Source organism: Stigmatopora nigra, chromosome 11, assembly GCF_051989575.1.
Source record: "Stigmatopora nigra isolate UIUO_SnigA chromosome 11, RoL_Snig_1.1, whole genome shotgun sequence".
Taxonomy (NCBI): Eukaryota; Metazoa; Chordata; class Actinopteri; order Syngnathiformes; family Syngnathidae; genus Stigmatopora; species Stigmatopora nigra.
Genome location: NC_135518.1, coordinates 11,352,095 through 11,369,314, shown reverse-complemented (window position 1 = coordinate 11,369,314; position 17,220 = coordinate 11,352,095). Strand labels below are relative to the sequence as shown.

The 17,220-nt window shown below is 38.7% G+C and overlaps 2 long non-coding RNA genes across 2 annotated transcripts; one reads left to right on the top strand and one right to left on the bottom strand.

The window, feature by feature from the left end:
• Window positions 1-405: 405 nt before the first annotated feature.
• LOC144204007 (uncharacterized) lies at window positions 406-16,459 on the bottom strand. The gene is made up of 5 exons (XR_013327808.1): window positions 15,823-16,459; window positions 3,142-3,226; window positions 2,571-2,741; window positions 1,944-2,037; window positions 406-759 (listed from the first exon to the last, which is right to left on the bottom strand). It is a non-coding gene; the product is annotated as an uncharacterized LOC144204007 (long non-coding RNA).
• LOC144204006 (uncharacterized) lies at window positions 3,629-16,413 on the top strand. The gene is made up of 4 exons (XR_013327807.1): window positions 3,629-3,759; window positions 11,075-11,550; window positions 16,035-16,233; window positions 16,315-16,413. It is a non-coding gene; the product is annotated as an uncharacterized LOC144204006 (long non-coding RNA).
• Window positions 16,460-17,220: the final 761 nt, after the last annotated feature.

The window sequence follows — 17,220 nt, the reverse complement described above, 5'->3', positions numbered from 1 at the left end:
ATACTTACTGAATATTTACCTATGTAGGCTTGAATTTGTCTTGTAGGGTCTGACTTTGGAGCTACTTGAGAAGAAAAAAATCTGGTTGGGGCAAACAGGGAAGCCTGTGTTTGGGATGGTGGAGTAGAGATTTTTGTATTTTCCGCTTGGACTTCGACTGAGCAAGGGATCGACTGTATTTGGACACTTCTTGCTGAAATTTGAGTTGTTTTGTAGGCGCCTCAAAGGTCATTCTGAAAATACTTATGTTTCGTAGTCTTGAATTTTTGTTGTACAGGAATCGAGGTACCATTTGTTTTTGGAAGCAGAAAATGTTCAATTTTGAGTATAGTTTCAAACTTGTACCAATTTTGGTGATTTCTGTTTCTACTAAAGTGAAGCTGGGCTTCAGACTTTGACGGATTGTGGTCTAGGGACTCGAACTTGAACTTGTGGTTGTGACACGCCATGTGAAGAGCGGATGTTGACACCGAAGCGAACGGCGACATTCTGGGTTTCTATATAATAAGCAAGGGAGGGGCTTGGTGACCTCCGACGGGGCGGGAAGCGGCAAAAGGTCATTTGTGCTCAGTGGGTCCGCATGCGGCTTGGTTCCTGTCCTGCTCCTGCTGGGCTCATCGATCCACACTTGAAGGCTAGATCTGCTTCTTCTTCTCTCTTCTTCTTTCCCTTACAGACGTACTTTATTACGCACGCACTGACATTCTTCAATATTCGGGAAGTCCCACTGCTCCAATTGCAACTGGTCTTGGTGGGATTCTGTAATTTGGGAAAGAAAGTTGATTAGAATGAGCTAAACTCTTGAAAAAGTCTTGTGCAAATGCTAATAATGTCATACAATGTCATTTTTCTTTTAACAGATTTCTACACAAGTACTGCCATTTTTTTATGTCTGGAAAGAATCATTTGATGTTGTTTTGTCTAAATGTATTACAGCTATAGATAACAATGCAACTGATCTTCGTGGGATTCTGTATTTTAAAAAGGTAAGGCGATTTGATTGATCAAAACTGTACCAAAGTTTGTCATGTTTGAATGTGATTTTCAATCCAGATTGATTACCAACATATTTTAAGTAAGTAAAGTCTTCACATGCCACTAATGTCACCCAACGTTAACCTTTTTTTCACAGTTTTCTACGTCCAAATACAGTACTACAACTGCAGGTGAGTTTTTTACATTTTATATTCTTTTATTTTTAGCCTCTTTTACATTTCCCCTCATTTCTCATGACAACTTTTTAAATGGTCATATTCTCTGCCAATTTTGTACTATTATGTCTGATCTAGCCCAATAATATTCTTTCATTTTCTCCTGTCTACGTTTATTAGGCCAAGTAGTTATCTCCAGCATTGGCACACACAAACAAACAAAAAAAACTCTTGTGAAGTCATTTAGCTAAGGCGTCTGTGTGCGTGCGGGGGTGTGCTTATTCCCACCTGTTTGCCCACACACATGCACGCATGCGTCAAAACGTGTCAGAATGAAATGGCGAAATTGAATTACTATTGCAAGAAAACAAGGAATTGGTCTACTGATCAATCTCCAAGAAAAAAATGACATATTTACTCATGCAAATGAGTTGGCACGGTAACAACAAGTCAGAAATCTCAGTTAAGTGTAAAGTAAAAATTCTGCAAACAAAGTCCAAATTCTGAGAATTTAAAGTCAGAATTCTGAGTATCACATAGTTTTTCTCCAATGGACCTAATCATCCGTACAATTGGATGCATTATATTTATCACTATTATATTATCATAGTCACAATGCATCAATAGATCATTTTACACTTTGAAAACCTGCTTTGTATTTTTCAATGTGGTATTAAACAAGCAGCAAATCCCTCATAAATATGACAATTTTAACCGTAGACGTGGAATAAAAATGCAGCTAATACATTTAAATATGGTTAAGATGCATTTATACAAGTGCAATGATCTTACTGTAATCTCTTGGGAGCCAAGCTCTTGTTTGGGCTGCGTCGATAAAGTCCCTCTGCTATTTGGGATTATCCCGTAATCTTCATCATGCAAGTACCTACCAAAAAAGAAAAAAAACATTGAAAATCAGACACTGATGTCATTTTATTTTCCCATTTGGCACTAAAAATACATGTTTTATGACGTCACTTTTTAAAAATGTTGGCGTTTATTTAACTGATCATCAATGAGGTTGCTAAACATGCGGCCCGCAGCAGCATCTGGGGGCTTAAATGTTTTTATTTTGAATCTGACTCAGTAAAATCTGAAATTTTGAATAATTTTTCAATAGTGAATGTTGTTGTCATGGTGATTTATGTTGTTTTAAGACAGGTTTGTGTCCTTATATTAACCCTATATTGACAAAACTACCATTTTTTCACTAGGTGATAAATATTGAAGCATCATATAATGGATATCATCAATAATTTGATGTTCTGCAATTTTTCCCTATTGCCATCAACTCCAATTTATATATAAAACATGGAGTACTTTGAAATCAAATTTTGATTGGCTATTTCTGATTCAGATTTTTTTTTTATAGGCCTTCATTATTTTTCCAGATTATAAGAAATCTAAAACGTTACATACCTGGTGTGTGCCTGTTTTTAATTTCTTTTTGGGGGGGGAAGGCTCTCATAGAGCTTCACAGCCTTCCTGTGCAAAAGCTGCCATCCCCCTTTCGTCGACTTTCATCCTGAGATTTGCGGCCGCCTTTCTCACACACATGAATGCGGTGCTTCTGTCACTTCTCCTGGCACACTGTAGAAACAAACAACACACACACACACACACCCAGCATACAACACACCCCCACTTCTGCTGTTTTACTCATTTAAGGAAGCGCCTCCCATTTGTAAAACATAAACATTCTCCTCCAATCTTGAACCGGATTGCCCGAAAAGAAGGAAAAGACGCAGAGTGAATGACGCACTGGGCTTGACTGAGTGTCTTATTGTTATGCCATCAAAAGACTTGACTAGTTTCTTCATCCTGGTTATTTAGTTCAGAGTAGAAGTGCAGTGCAAATTTGTTTCAGTTACACTTAAATGTGTTTTGTTCCTATTTTCCTAAATATCTTCCATTGATTTACATTAATTCTGCAGTTTTCTTTTTAATAATTTTGCTGGCAAACACTAAGTTTTAAATGATTTCTACTAACCTCTTGTTTCCTTTTCTTTCTTGCTTAACTGCAGGTTTATTAGCCAGAAAGGACCCATGGATTGGCCTGCTTATGCGTTGCATACCTGGAAAAAAACAGCAAAAAACATTGTAAGTTATGTACAGTGTTTAAAATCAACTCTATTTTGGAGATTTCCCTTCTTTCGAAAAATTCTAAATATTTTTTTATTGGTTCTTTAAGTCCTTTACATGACTTTTTTTGTGAATACATATCTATATTAAGAAAATTTAGTTGGACTTTTTGAACTACTAACGCATTTTTTTTATCTGCTTCTGGGAAAAAAAGCACCCTAAAATTTACATTTTTACTGGATTATTTTCTATATGTTTTCGCTCCTAAAAGTCTTGCTTTGCAACAATGCCATACATTCAGATTTAATGAGGTGATAACCCATAATAAGGGGTCTTAAAAAAATATTTTATGATGGTGAAAGTTGGACTCTGGGATAAATTCTATTGTTTTTCTTATAGGAGCCGTATTTTGAAATCACATAACAAAGAGAAAATGAAGGAGTTGGACTGCGTTGGACTTTGAGGCTTCTGTTGTTTTGGAGGTTGTACGTGAGTGAGTCCTCGAGAGAAGCCAGACTCGCGCCAGGTACCCACACAAACTTCCTTCTCCATTCCACACCACTCTCGGCCAAGGAAATTTTCAATTTCCTCGACACCTGTAAACATGCCGCTTATACTTTGCCGCCTTTTATCTTCAAACACACCAGAGACGTGCCCTGAGGCACCCCGTGAAGGACGGTGACTGGGTGGTGCATTTTTTTTGTTTTTATAGAGAAGGCTGGCAGGTAATGGAACAAAGCTTATGGCTATTTTGCATCTTTTTTTCTGGGAGGAGAAGGGGCTCTCTGGGAATTTTTTTTACTGTGAAAGGCCACCTTGGGCGAGGCGAGTAGGATTTCTCAAGTTGACAGAATGCAAGAGCTTATTCCGTTCAAAATCACAACAGAACTTATTTCCACGTTAAAATGTCTGCTTCGTCAGTGAATGCTTCCCCACTTGGGGGGTCGTAGACTGCATGTCAAAAATATTTGCTGCATGTAGTATATTGTCAATACGAGACATAACATATACAGCATGTTAAATAATAATCTACCATACTAGGATTCTACACTACAGCAATATATAGTACTACGTACACTATTGTATTTTACACTACACTACTGTACTTTACACTATTGTATTCCACACAACACAATTGTACTCCATTAATCTACTGTACATTACACTACTGTATTCTACACTGCACTATAGTACTCTAGACTACTCAACTGTACTTCATACTACTCTATTTTACACACTACAATACTTTCATTACACTAGTGTTCGCCACAATACACGGCACTACTCTACTCCACACTTGTGTACTTGATACTACTGTATTCTACACTAAATAACACTGCTGTACTCGACACTACTGCACTTTATACTACTCAATTCTATACTACATGACTATACACTACACTTCTGTACTGTACTCTTGTACACTAATATATTTTACACTACTCTATATATATTTCTATCTATATATTTTACACTACTCTATTCTACACTACACTAGATTACTGTACACCACACTAGGGTTCTCCGCAATATACGACACTACTCTACACTAGTACTTTGTACTACTGTATTCTACATTATACGACTGCATACTAGACTTTCTCGTAAAATGAAAGTATCGGGACTGTATTAACTTGCATACTATAGACTGTAGCTCCCTGCAGGGCAAATAATTGCAACAAGAAATCTATTTTTAACACATATTTGAAAATATACTGTACGTAATATATATTTGAGATAAATTGGGGTCGATTTCATTTGAGATGCACAAATAGGCCCCATCAAATGTTTAACTTTCCGAAGAGTCGTCAGCGGTAAGCGTCTTTTTTAGGTTTACCTAATGAGAACCAAATGAAAGCGCAACCGGGATCAAACCAGCTGCGACCACCATGGTGGACTCTTGCTAGCCTAGTCATTATCAATGCGATCTTCGAAGCTTTTTTGGCTCTTTGGAGGGGTCCATTCACCAGAGGAGACAAACAAATACCACATTAGTATGGGCCTTGTCGCATGCAAATGAGTCATAATAAACTTTCATTTTTCCGCCCTCCTACATCGGTTCCTTTTTGTCGTCTTAAAGATGTACTGTACTTTATTTGGTTTTGTGCAAAAGTCCTGCGGGTTATTTCAGGTTGAACAGCAATAGCCTCTCCGTGGGTGACCGCTCTCATAGCACCCCCATGGATATTGCCTTGGATAGGGTCTTCTTGTGCAACTAGGTTGGAAGGAACTAATTTGATTGACTTTCACCTCTGTTTTTTTTTCTTCCTCTGCTTCCTTGTGACAATGAAGAGACCTTTCTGGTCAGTAAGCGTATTGACGACCAGTCAGTTAGCACTCAACATGTCAATGTGGCCGTTCACTCTCGTCATGTGACTTTATGTATCATTGATTAAACCCAGGTGTCTGATAAATCAATATCTTATCCGCTACTTCAAACTTTTCCGAACATTTGTCAGGTGCTAGCTGTATATTCCATACATAATTTTATTGTTAAATTAATTGTCGTGATTTTTCTTCCATTACTAAATCTGACAAAGCGTCTGTCCTTCATGGTTTTGTGGAAAAATCCACCTAACACTGCAAGATACTAGATTTGACAAAATATGACTATGAATGGTGATGTTTGCTAAGATGTAAACAATGTCAGTGTATCTCGTGCAAATCAAGTGCTGTCAGATTGATGAATATATTTTGGAAGGATCTGCATTCATTTTGCCAGTCATGAATATAAACATGCATCCTCTCCCAACCTAAAAAAAATCTTTAAGCACTTTTGAGTGACACGCCAACCCGTCTACTGCCCCCCAAACCCCCCTCGTGCAAAGTAGGCGTTGATGAGGTATGTGTATCACGGCGCCCAGGAATTCCAGGGGTGTCGCCTCAGTTTACTTCCCACCTTCCGTCTCCTGAGTGGCGGGTGGAGGGGGCCGAAGCTAGCTTTGCCCTCCCAGTAAGGGGACGAGAGCTCCCGTTCTACCGATGGTTGACAAATTTTCTTAAATCAGACAGAAGGCCACTTATGGTTGTATGGAAAAAAATGGGAATTGGTGGCTTCCATTTTCGGATTTAGTAACTTTAAACAGATTGAATGAGAAATTCCCTCTAGTGTCGTTTTACGATATAAATAAGGACTGTCAAAACTTTTTTCTGCTTGTATATGTTTAATTATGTAAAACTACATAATGCAGTTAAACAATTCAGGGTGCTGTTGTTGGATGGGATAGATAAGATTAGGGTTTCAACATGTCACTTTTTGACCTCACTGCTACAATGACGAGCTCCAACTAGTGTTGAAGCTGGGAAGTGCAGTAGAATGTAGGTTGATTTAAGCTACTTGTGTGGGTCATATTCAATAGTTTTTCCATGTTCTGATGAGCTGGCCATAGTTGGGATGACACTGCTCTTGAGTAAGAGAAATCCTGGGATAGATGCGTTTGTTTTTGACTAAAGAGTCAATAGGGCAACGAATGAAATTGCCTTTGGGGACTCTAATCTGGTGGCGAGGCGCCCCCGGCCGAGAAAGAGCGAGAGCCCGGCACCGAGCGTTTATGGCATGTTAGCACACGTCTGAGAGTGGAGTGGACATAGAGACAGATGAGTTCACCCGCGGAAGGATTACGGCGCTCCCATGCTGATCGGTAACTACCACCCGGCCCTCGGCGTGTCCTTGTGCACCGTGGCCGCTCATTAACGGCGGAGTAACGGTTGATCGGCAAACGGGCCTCGTTAAAGAAGCCTTTAAGCACCTTTTGAGTGAGACCTAACGACTTTGGCCAAGGAGGTTAGCTTTTCAGAGGAGGCCATCAAAATGGGCTTTTAATCATGACTAGTCTTTCAAGATAGAAAGTTTACATTCAATTTCTGGTTGAATGCATAAATTCTTAGTCTATTCCGTTTTTTATTAGTATTTTATCTATCGAATTTCACTAACGGCAGTTTTTTTTAAAGACAGCTATCTGAAAAACTGTGATTTCAACCTTTTTGTTACTTTAACAAATGTTTTTTCTTGGTTTTTGATCAAATACAAAATTGGCCACCAAAAAATGCGTCTTAGGTTTTATCACTTCTTCATTTTGTATTCTTCCACCAATAGGATTTGTAGTCTGAAAAATGCAAGGCGTAAATCCAACAGCAAAACTAGCAACAATGTCCAAGGTTTTTTTTTATTCTTCTCTGAGGTCCACTTTAAGAAAAATCAAAAGGATGCCATGGCCAATCAGAAATCCTTTCACTTTGATTCCAATCACATTTCCATTCCCGGTTGATTTTCCCGCTTGACTTTGCGATCTGACTTTGTCAACCTTCCAAAAATGCCCCTTTAACAAAATAACCTCTAGGGTGGAGGTTTTTTTTTCCTTCCAAACTTGGCTCTTCTTCCAATGTACGTTTTGAAAGCGTTTTTCTACGTTCTTGGCTGTGCGTGACCCGCCTTTGTCAGAGAAAAATGCACTGTAAGCTGGCGGACATGTCAAGCCACAGTATGTGGTCCTTACATGTGCCGTAATCCCAGCGATGGCCTTTGAACCGTCTTCGGCTCACCGACCTGACATGGAACATCGAAAAACAAATGGGGACCTTGAAAACCATACGGCTCTTCTTGTTTGCCCTCCAACTTGTAGCGTTTTTATTTTTTTCATTTTTGCTTTTTTACCACTCACTGGTTGTTTTTTTTTAACTGTTTTTTTGGGGGGATATTTGGTGTTGTTAGCTTCCTAAATGTCAAATATGTGGACAATTATATTGTTTTTTTGATGGTGTTATCTGTTGAAATAGTAGGATTTTGTCATTAAGTGATGATATTTTACTAATTATTTCCCAGGGTTTATACAAAATATATTTTACTGAGATTTTTTTCAACAATAATGACTTGACACAATATGTAGCATTTCAATTGCCGTATTTTCCGGACTATAAGTCACATTTGAGTATTAGCCAAATAACGCTCGATGAAAGGGGGAAAAATTCATTTAAAATTATAACATTTATTGTAATTTACTTGGCGAGTAATTTGTATATTTCTGCTTTCTCTTGTTTTCTATTTTTCTTAAGTAATTTTACATAAGTCTTTACAAAAGTAAAATAATTATGCTAAAACATAATATATAAAATGCCATTTGCTCAATTACAATTCCCATTCATATTCCTATGACCTCGCAGATAAAATATATTTCAAAATGCACAACATATTAATATTGTCTAGCATTTCAAATCTCAATTCCTTGAATAAGTGCTCCAAAACGAACAGGTCTTTAACTCCATCCTCACTCACTGAACATAATTTCACTGTTCTCCCGCATATATCTCTCTTACTTTTACTAATAAAGCCGTGTTCCCCGCTGATGGAAAATTATGGGTTTACCTCGAGCTGCAGGGGGGCCTGGCAATCAGTCCTCTGGAAAAGCAGTGCCAGGTTAACCTGCTGCGATAGTGGACCCCAGGGACGGTGCCCCACCTCTGCTCAACGTGAGGAGGGAGGCGCACCCGCGTGACAACGGCGTGGCTGCCAGCCTGCTCTTTTTGCACGCTTCAAAAATGGCCTTGTTTTTGGTTTTTAATATGCACTTCTGTCTAGCTAAAGCTAAAGGATGATCACAATAGAGAAGATTTTTTTTTTGTAGTTTTAAGGACTCAAATGGTGATATAACGCGCAGGGAATGATTCTATTGATGTAGCTTTGACGCTTAAGATTGACAATCAAAATTTGATGCTTGGAACTGATTGGTTAAGAACTTGAAGTAGTTATCGCATAAAACTTTGTTGTTTTTGTGTATTAACTCCAATGCATTTTGACTGGGATTTTTAGTGTAACTTTTATATTGAAAAATGACTACGAGTTTGATTTTATGAAAACTTATATATATTTTAGAGACTGAAAAAATACAAAGTAGTAAACTAAAATGAAGAGTTTAGGATGGTTGGATAAGTGTTAACCCTCAAAAGCACACCCACTCACGGTAGGAAATCTTTTTTTCTTTTGTTAATGGCCCACTTAGCGTATCTTTTCGCATTATGATGCCCACCAACAATGCCCATTTTTCACAAGCTTTCCCTCAAATCGTCTTTTTTCTTCCTTTTTTGCCCGGCTTGCGCAATTGAAAGTAATCCAGACCTTGGTGGAGTGTTTCCTGACGTGAGCGTTCACCGGCTATTCTAATGCCGATGCATTCTAAATCGAAAGCACTGTAAGAGCGCTGGAATTGGACAATTTAGAGTACGTTGGATTTAGATTCATGAGTGTATTTACATCACAATGTGCTGCCAGCCATCGTTGGCCTGCCATGCAAATGGGTTCTTCTTCTTGTTGTAGTAGTAGTAGTAGTAGTAGTGTGAAAATGGGGGTTGTTGCTTCTTGCTTTGCTGCTATTGTCCACAGCCACTCACACAACACCAGTTTACATCTTTCTTCTTTCCTTATGATTTGGTGCCAGTAATTGCTTTGCCATTCAAACGTTTTTTTCTTCATTTTAGAGATGATGGGTGTGTGAAGTGTTTTTATGCTTTTCCATACGGCTCTTGCAATTTTTTTCAAAGGAAGGTACTTCTTTGGGATTCGTTCTAGGGATGTCCCGATAGTTTTTCCACATCGTACCCAATCAAATTTTTCTCTAGATATATCTTCCAATACTGATTCAATGGCCATATTTGTAGACCATTAAAACAGACTTATTTATTCATTCATTTTCTGAACTGCTTATCTCTGCTGAGAGAAAAAAATAGATATGTTTCACTTCAGTATTAGCGACAGGCTAAGCCAGGGGTGGGCAAATTTTTGGGCCCCCGGGGGCCACATTGACTTAAAAAATTTGACAGGGGCCAGGTCAGCACAAGAAATGATACAAATAAAAAAGTGCATCCGTTAACAGTACATATGAAACATAAACAGAAAAAAATGACTAAAGTATTAACATACTCATCATTAAAGTAAAAAGTATAAAGTACAATGTAAAGTAAAAAGGAATGTATTAAGAAATATTAAAATGTAATTTAAAAAAGATAGAAGGGCTGTAAAACACAAAAAATAAATAAGAGTGGACCTAGCCAGATGAAATAGCCTAACGTAAAAATAAAAAGCTGTACGTCAACATCAGCTTGGCCTGGAGCTGGCTAATTTGAATGAATGAATGTTTTTTTCCCCTCTTAGCTTGAATTTATTTGTGCACCTAGCCTCAACTATGTGTGTTGGATATTCATTGCATCCCGTTAGGTCAATACATTTAATTATGCCGTTCTTCGCAGGGTGCCGGCACAGAGCCGCCTGTGAATGTTGCTTCTTCAATCTGCATATATAAACAAAATCTTAAGAAGAAGCCACAATGACCAAGAGAAGCTTTTAAGTTGATTCTCAAACACTATTACTCAAAATAAATAGCATTGAAGTTTGTATGGAGATGAGAAAAACTAACTTTGTTAATTGGTAGGAAGCACAGTTCAACTTTGGTGTCACTTTTTTTAATAAGTTACATGTTTTCACAGTCATTGGTGACATTTTGGGGTTTTCTGTCTTGTTTAACATCATTTGCAACATTCAACTGCAAATTAAATGATGAGCTAGTTCTAATTATAAGATCATTTGTGACAGTAATTTCCCAACAAGGTGAAAATGAGCTAGCGTGAGGTTTTTTCCTCAAGCTGTGTTTTTTTTCTGCTTTGAAATGAACAATGTATCAGTACATCTATCCTGGATTTTGACTAATTAAGAAAAGTAATGCTTGGAAATACTGAAAAAGAGCATTGTGAAACACTAAATGAGACAAAATGACGTTCATTTGCGTGCATAATGAGTTTTTTCAATATCAATGTTTTTCATTAACCAATAAGATGATATTTTTATGAAACAGGGTCAACATGGTGGCGTTGGTCGCCCATACTGGCCCTGCTCCAAAAGGCTAGATGGAAAAGGGAGGCCAAGTCAGAGCTTGAGGCTGGACGCAAGCTGTGAATGTGAAAAGAGGCCGAGTCTGCGCTCACAGTCAGGCGGCGACTTAAAGGCATGCCGCTGCATTTGAAACCTTGGAAACGGCGAGGATCCTTCTAAGATAAGTTTGGGGCAAGGGCAAGGAAGGCTAATGCTGTAAAAGAGGTCCTATTTCTATAGAATGGACCTCAAATTCCTTGTGTTTATCGTACATTGTTGTAAAGTGGTTTCTTGTCTTCTGTATTTGTCACAGGTGTCCAATTTCAAGCAGAAAAATACCAATTCTGTTGGTTTGAAGTTGTTTTGATGAGATCTGGCAGATCTGGGAGCAGTTTGAGCTTATTACCACGGATGGATAGGCTATACGACGGACGGACGTGAGTGGTCAGTGTAAATGAGGTGGGGCAAACCAGTTTTTGTACTGTTATAAGTACATGAACTATGAAAAATATGCAACTAATGGTCTGAAAAATACTTCCACCAAACACTTTACATAAAGAAAAAAATTAATTGTTTTAACAGGCGCACTTAATCATGTGTAGACTATTTTATCAACAATTCTTCCTCTGGAGGAAATAGGTTTAATTGCTGTCGAAGACTTGAAGATGTGTTTAAGTTTGCTGGTTGTGTGCATTAACCTTTGCAGTGATATTTAATTAAAGGTCCACACCTGTATCAGCATCAGCACCCCCTGCCAACCCCCCCATTCTTCTCAGCTCAGTCTAACTATAGGCCCGCGTATGTCCACGACAATTAGTATGACCTTAAGAACGCCACCGGCTTGCCTCTTTCCTGTCCTCCTCCTGACCCTGGTGGGCCGTGGCCAAGCCCGCCTGCTCAGTGGGGTCCGAACGATTGACTCGCACCCAAGGGGACCTGCGTCAAGACACCAGTAGAGGTCACGGGTTCCCAAGGTTCCTTGAGGAAACTTGGTCTGTCCGAAGCCCAAAATTATCATTGCTCTTATATTGTGGCCCCCACGCAGCGTGGGCTCCATCTTTTAAGACACATGCTGTTTGCAGAGAAGCTTTAAATAATGAAACTATTCTTTAACATATCTAATTCTCTTTTATCTTAAATATAGCGATAAAATATAGTGGCATCCGATTAACCCTCATCCAACCAGTGACTGAAGTGATAGTATATATACACACACACTTATATACACATACATATATATATACACATTTATACACATATATACACATACTTATATACACATACATATATACACATTTATACACATTTATACACATATATACACATATATACACATATACACATATATACACATAATATACACATATATACACAATATACACATAATATACACATATATACACATAATATACACATATATACACAATATACACATAATATACACATAATATACACAATATACACATAATATACACATAATATACACATATACACACATATACACACATATACACACATATACACACATATACACACATATACATACATATACATATATATACATAGGTATCCATACACATATATACACATACATTTGTTTAAATTATTTTAATTTCTTCATTTTAAAAATGGACATCAGTGACTTGAGCATGTTAAAAAAAGGTAAATTTTCCATGACAAAATGACGACAATCAAGGAGGAAATTGACCATTGTTGTCTTCAATGTGAGAAAATTTATTCAGTACAATATCTCAATTGTTATTTCAGTGTTTAATAACACTAATAGCGGTTATTGACCAGATAACTGTCTACCATCAAGTCACAAGCTCATAGATGATTAGTGTCTCACATGTGCACCCATGCACGTAGCGGCGCACACGTGTGTCGTCGGTGCACATGCTAAATACAATGTACGGAGACCCTGCGGTGGCGCCGATATCCCTGTGGTTTTCCGCCATGAAATGTCCCGTTGCGACGATATCGCGCCGCGGTCGGGCGACTCTTGACGTGCTGTTTATTAGGACTGGCAACTTGTTTTCATTGGGATCAATATCTGGCACAAGGTTATGGTGCTCCATCTAGTTCCTCAAAAATTGGTGACAATCTGGCATGATCTTCATGTTGCCTCATAGAATTTTGAGGGTTTTCTGGATTTTAGGTGTCACTATTTGACTTTAATATGTTTAAAATACTGCCAAGTGACCCACTCAAGGCCATTATGGCGACCAATGAGATAAAAGTAAAGTACTTCTAATCATAATAAACCTAATTTGACTCCTCCCTCTTCAACTCATGTCCCATTGTAGATTCAAAATCCCAGCACTGCTAGGACAACTTATTTTTTCCACCTCTGCTTAACGACGAATATACTCAGTGTCCGAGTGGGCATCACTAATACCACCACGTCATGAGAGTTAAGTGGAGGGGAACAAGCTGAATATTCACACTCATTTGTTTAGCACCTCGGGGGGACCTGACCCGCACTTGCCATTGATATGCACCGCATTATGTGCTCCTTTGGCCGACAGCTTTAACACCTTACCTTTAATTTAATTAAAGCCTGCTTTTGTCACGCTACAAAACTCGATTTACACACACACACACCGCTACACACTTATTGTTTGACATTACGACTATATTTCTGTGGCAATGTTATGAGACAAAAACAACAAACAAAAGCTAAAATTCTATATTAGGCCTAATCACTTTGTTTTCAAAATATTGGAATTGGGTCAAAAATATCTTTTTTTTTTTTTTTTATATATTCTGAATAATATTAACTTATTGGCTACTATTGAGCGAAATAAACGTCCAATCCAATTTAACTAGTAAGCTTAGCATTGATCACTGACACAATAGACGTCCAATCGAAAATGACGTCTATCACTGTCAATGGCAATGAAATAGTTAAGAAATCAGGCCCATATTTTGCCATCACAGCTCAGCATTTAAATCCACCTCATTCAAAAGCAAATGACTATTCCCAGATAAAGATCCTATTCATTTATTATTATTCCTTCCCTTTTTTTTTGACTGACAGTAATCGCAATCAACTTCATAATTAAAATGCGCCAACAAGCCCATTTTTGACAAGGTTCACCCCATTTCTCGCTTTGATTACAGAATTAAAAAGAACCAAACAAACAAATGGCGGCTTGCATCAATAATGAATAAAGGGATCCCTGAAGGGTCACAATATAAAGCCTTTTTTTTTAATCATTCCTGTCCTCTTCATCTGTTTGGACACAAAATACCAGATCTGAATACATTGTGTTTTACTATTGCTCTTTTCCTTATATCCTCTTTTCCTCATATCATGAATTTAAGATCACAACTAGGAACACACAAATTCATACATCATAGAATCCAAAAAATACACACACACTCCCCGAGGAGTACTCCCCTTCGCTTCCCAATTCGCACCAACTCTGTCATGTGTCTCCCCTCTGTCATGTGCCTCATTTTTTTCCACAACATTCTCATGTGACACTTTCAGTATGATGTGTAAGAGGCAGTCAAACACCATCCCCACCCCAAAAAGCCCCCCTTAGACTCCCCTACTCCTCAACCCAAATCCTTCCAGTGTGTATCAATCCACTACTTTTCCAACACAATCAGCTCTCATCCCACAAGTTTCCAACTGGCAGAATAATGATTACCTTTAGAGAAGAGCCACTCTTATTACTTGTGGCGAGGGGCTGTTATTTGCCGCCATCTTTTCACAGGGCCGCCTGCGTCCCCCCCGTTTTACAGGAGTGCGTTTCCTGTAGGTTTACAAAAGCGTGAGGTGAGCATGCAGTGAAGAACAATGGCTCCTCCTCCGTGGGTTTTTCTGTAGCCTATGGAGGAAGCCTTATCTTTGGAATTGTAATGTAATGAGTGGGCCCCGAAAACAAAGGGTCTGACAGCTCTCGCACCTCTGCGGCTCCCTGGGACCCCAGCATTGTTATTAGAATCCCCAGGAGTGTTGGTGTAGGGCCATAATCTACCTTCCCGGACCTTAATATCAACAACAACAGGCTCCCCCCCCAAAAAAAATATCATCATAATGACCACCCTGTTGATAAAGAAAGTCTTTTGAAAGATAGTTTTAGGTGGAAATAGTTTTAATAAGATAAGGCATTTTTTTTAAAGCAGTTATTGTTTTTTTTTGACAAAAACCCTCAATTTAAACTTTTATAGTTTCAGTGGGCTTGTGACCAGTATTTAAATCCGACTTATCTATTTTTATTTTTTTTCTGACCAGCCACAGCCTATGTTGTATTTTCTGGCCAATAATATCTGAAAACTTATGTTAACAAATATCTATTAAACCAATATTTCTCCATTTTATTATTGTTACTCATGTTTCTTCTTAAATCCAGATAAAATAAAAAAAAACAGCTCTACCAAAAATCAAATTTATTCTCTAGCGCAACTTAAATATATATATTTTTTGACTTAGTATACTCAAGTGCATCATATAGTCAGAAAACTACAGTACACATAAAATAGAAATTACATTAATACCCTTTGATTAACCAAATGTCCTGCAAATATTTGTAGTTGAAATATGCAAGAGGGACCTCCTTCATTGTTAACCATGTATTTAAGCTAATTAACCTGCCATATTTCATTCTAAACCCCAACAATGTTTGCACATGCATATGTATGTCATCAAAACCTGTGTCACTTGCACAAATTGCAATTTTAACAAAATTCTCAGCCAAAAAAATCCAACTATTGACTTACTGGACTTTCCTTTCCCTTTAATTGTCTGCTGACGAGACGAGACAAGACGCAGGTGCAATGTGCAGCACCCCCGACATACACCTGGGTTCTGTAACAGGAAACATAGGCAGACTAGCAGTGGAATGTGACACGTTATGAACCTAATTGTTATTTTTTTTTCTTTCTTTCTATGAAGCACGGGAAAGAGTACTTGGAGGTGCTTTGTTTTGCAGGTGACAGGTCCCCTCCTTGCGTTAGGCCTGCCAGATGCAGAGGTGTCACCATGTTGATTAATTGTTTACGGTCACCTGTCGGCGTCGGCCCTTGTCTGCCATGTCGCCGTGCGCTCTGGGGGAAACCAGCCGCCGAGTTTGACGTGAAAAACGGAAGGATTTTAAGAAGGGCGGCGGAATTTATGGACGGCTGAGAAAGGTGAGGGAAGGGGAGACGACAGAGGGCGGGCGCTTGTGGAAATGATGCTAGTGTCAAACATGGAGTCCAACTAACTTGCAGTTTCAATGGAGGACCATCTGTGACGCTGCCATTGACGGCTTGTACATGACGGTGATGATTTGCAAAATTTGGATGAAGTTACAGTTATGAGGTGAGTCATAATGGCTGGGGAAATGCATTTTAATGGAGTAAGCATGCTACTGAGTATAGTATAACAATGAAAACTGATTTTGAGTTAGTGGAGGCAATTGATCAAAATTAGTGTACAAAATCTGGTGCATTTTTGTTTTGAATGATTTCCAATGCTGCAGAAAATATTGAAAATTGAAGGATTTTGGGACAAATGATGCCAAATATCAGATCCACATTTTTGATAGACGGTGAGGATACATTTTAAGAGGTACAAATGAAAGACATCACTTCTCACAAATAGGTAGCAACTAAATCTCATTTGTAAAGCTAGATGTCACTCATTTTTCTTATTTTACTGCTTTAACACCTCTGTTTTGCCCAGAAGTGTGGTCCACTCCCATAAATCAGCAAAGGACGGCCCCCTATTTTTGATTCAGTTTGAATAGCTTTTGATTTAGCCAATATTTTCCATGGCTTACTTATTCATAGGCCACTAGCTTTCTCTCGCTTGCATCCATTCAAATCAATATTGCAAAAGCCAGTTGTGAGTGTGGGCAGGGGCTCACTTCAAAGTGCCAATTGGTCCAACCATCTGTGGCCCCCTCACTCTGGTTGCTCGGATTCCGCCCTTGGTAACAAGCCGCAGCGCGCCAATCTGTGCTGTGATTCGGCAGACGAGGCCCTGCCTGCATGCTGGCAGGGAAAGAGCATCATCAAAACTATTCTGTTGCCATGGTGATAAGAATCCTCAAAAAGTTGTTTGTGTGTGTGTTCACTAGGCAATTCAGAGTCGGGGGCGGGTTCATCGAGGTGGCGTAGGGTGGCAACTGCCAC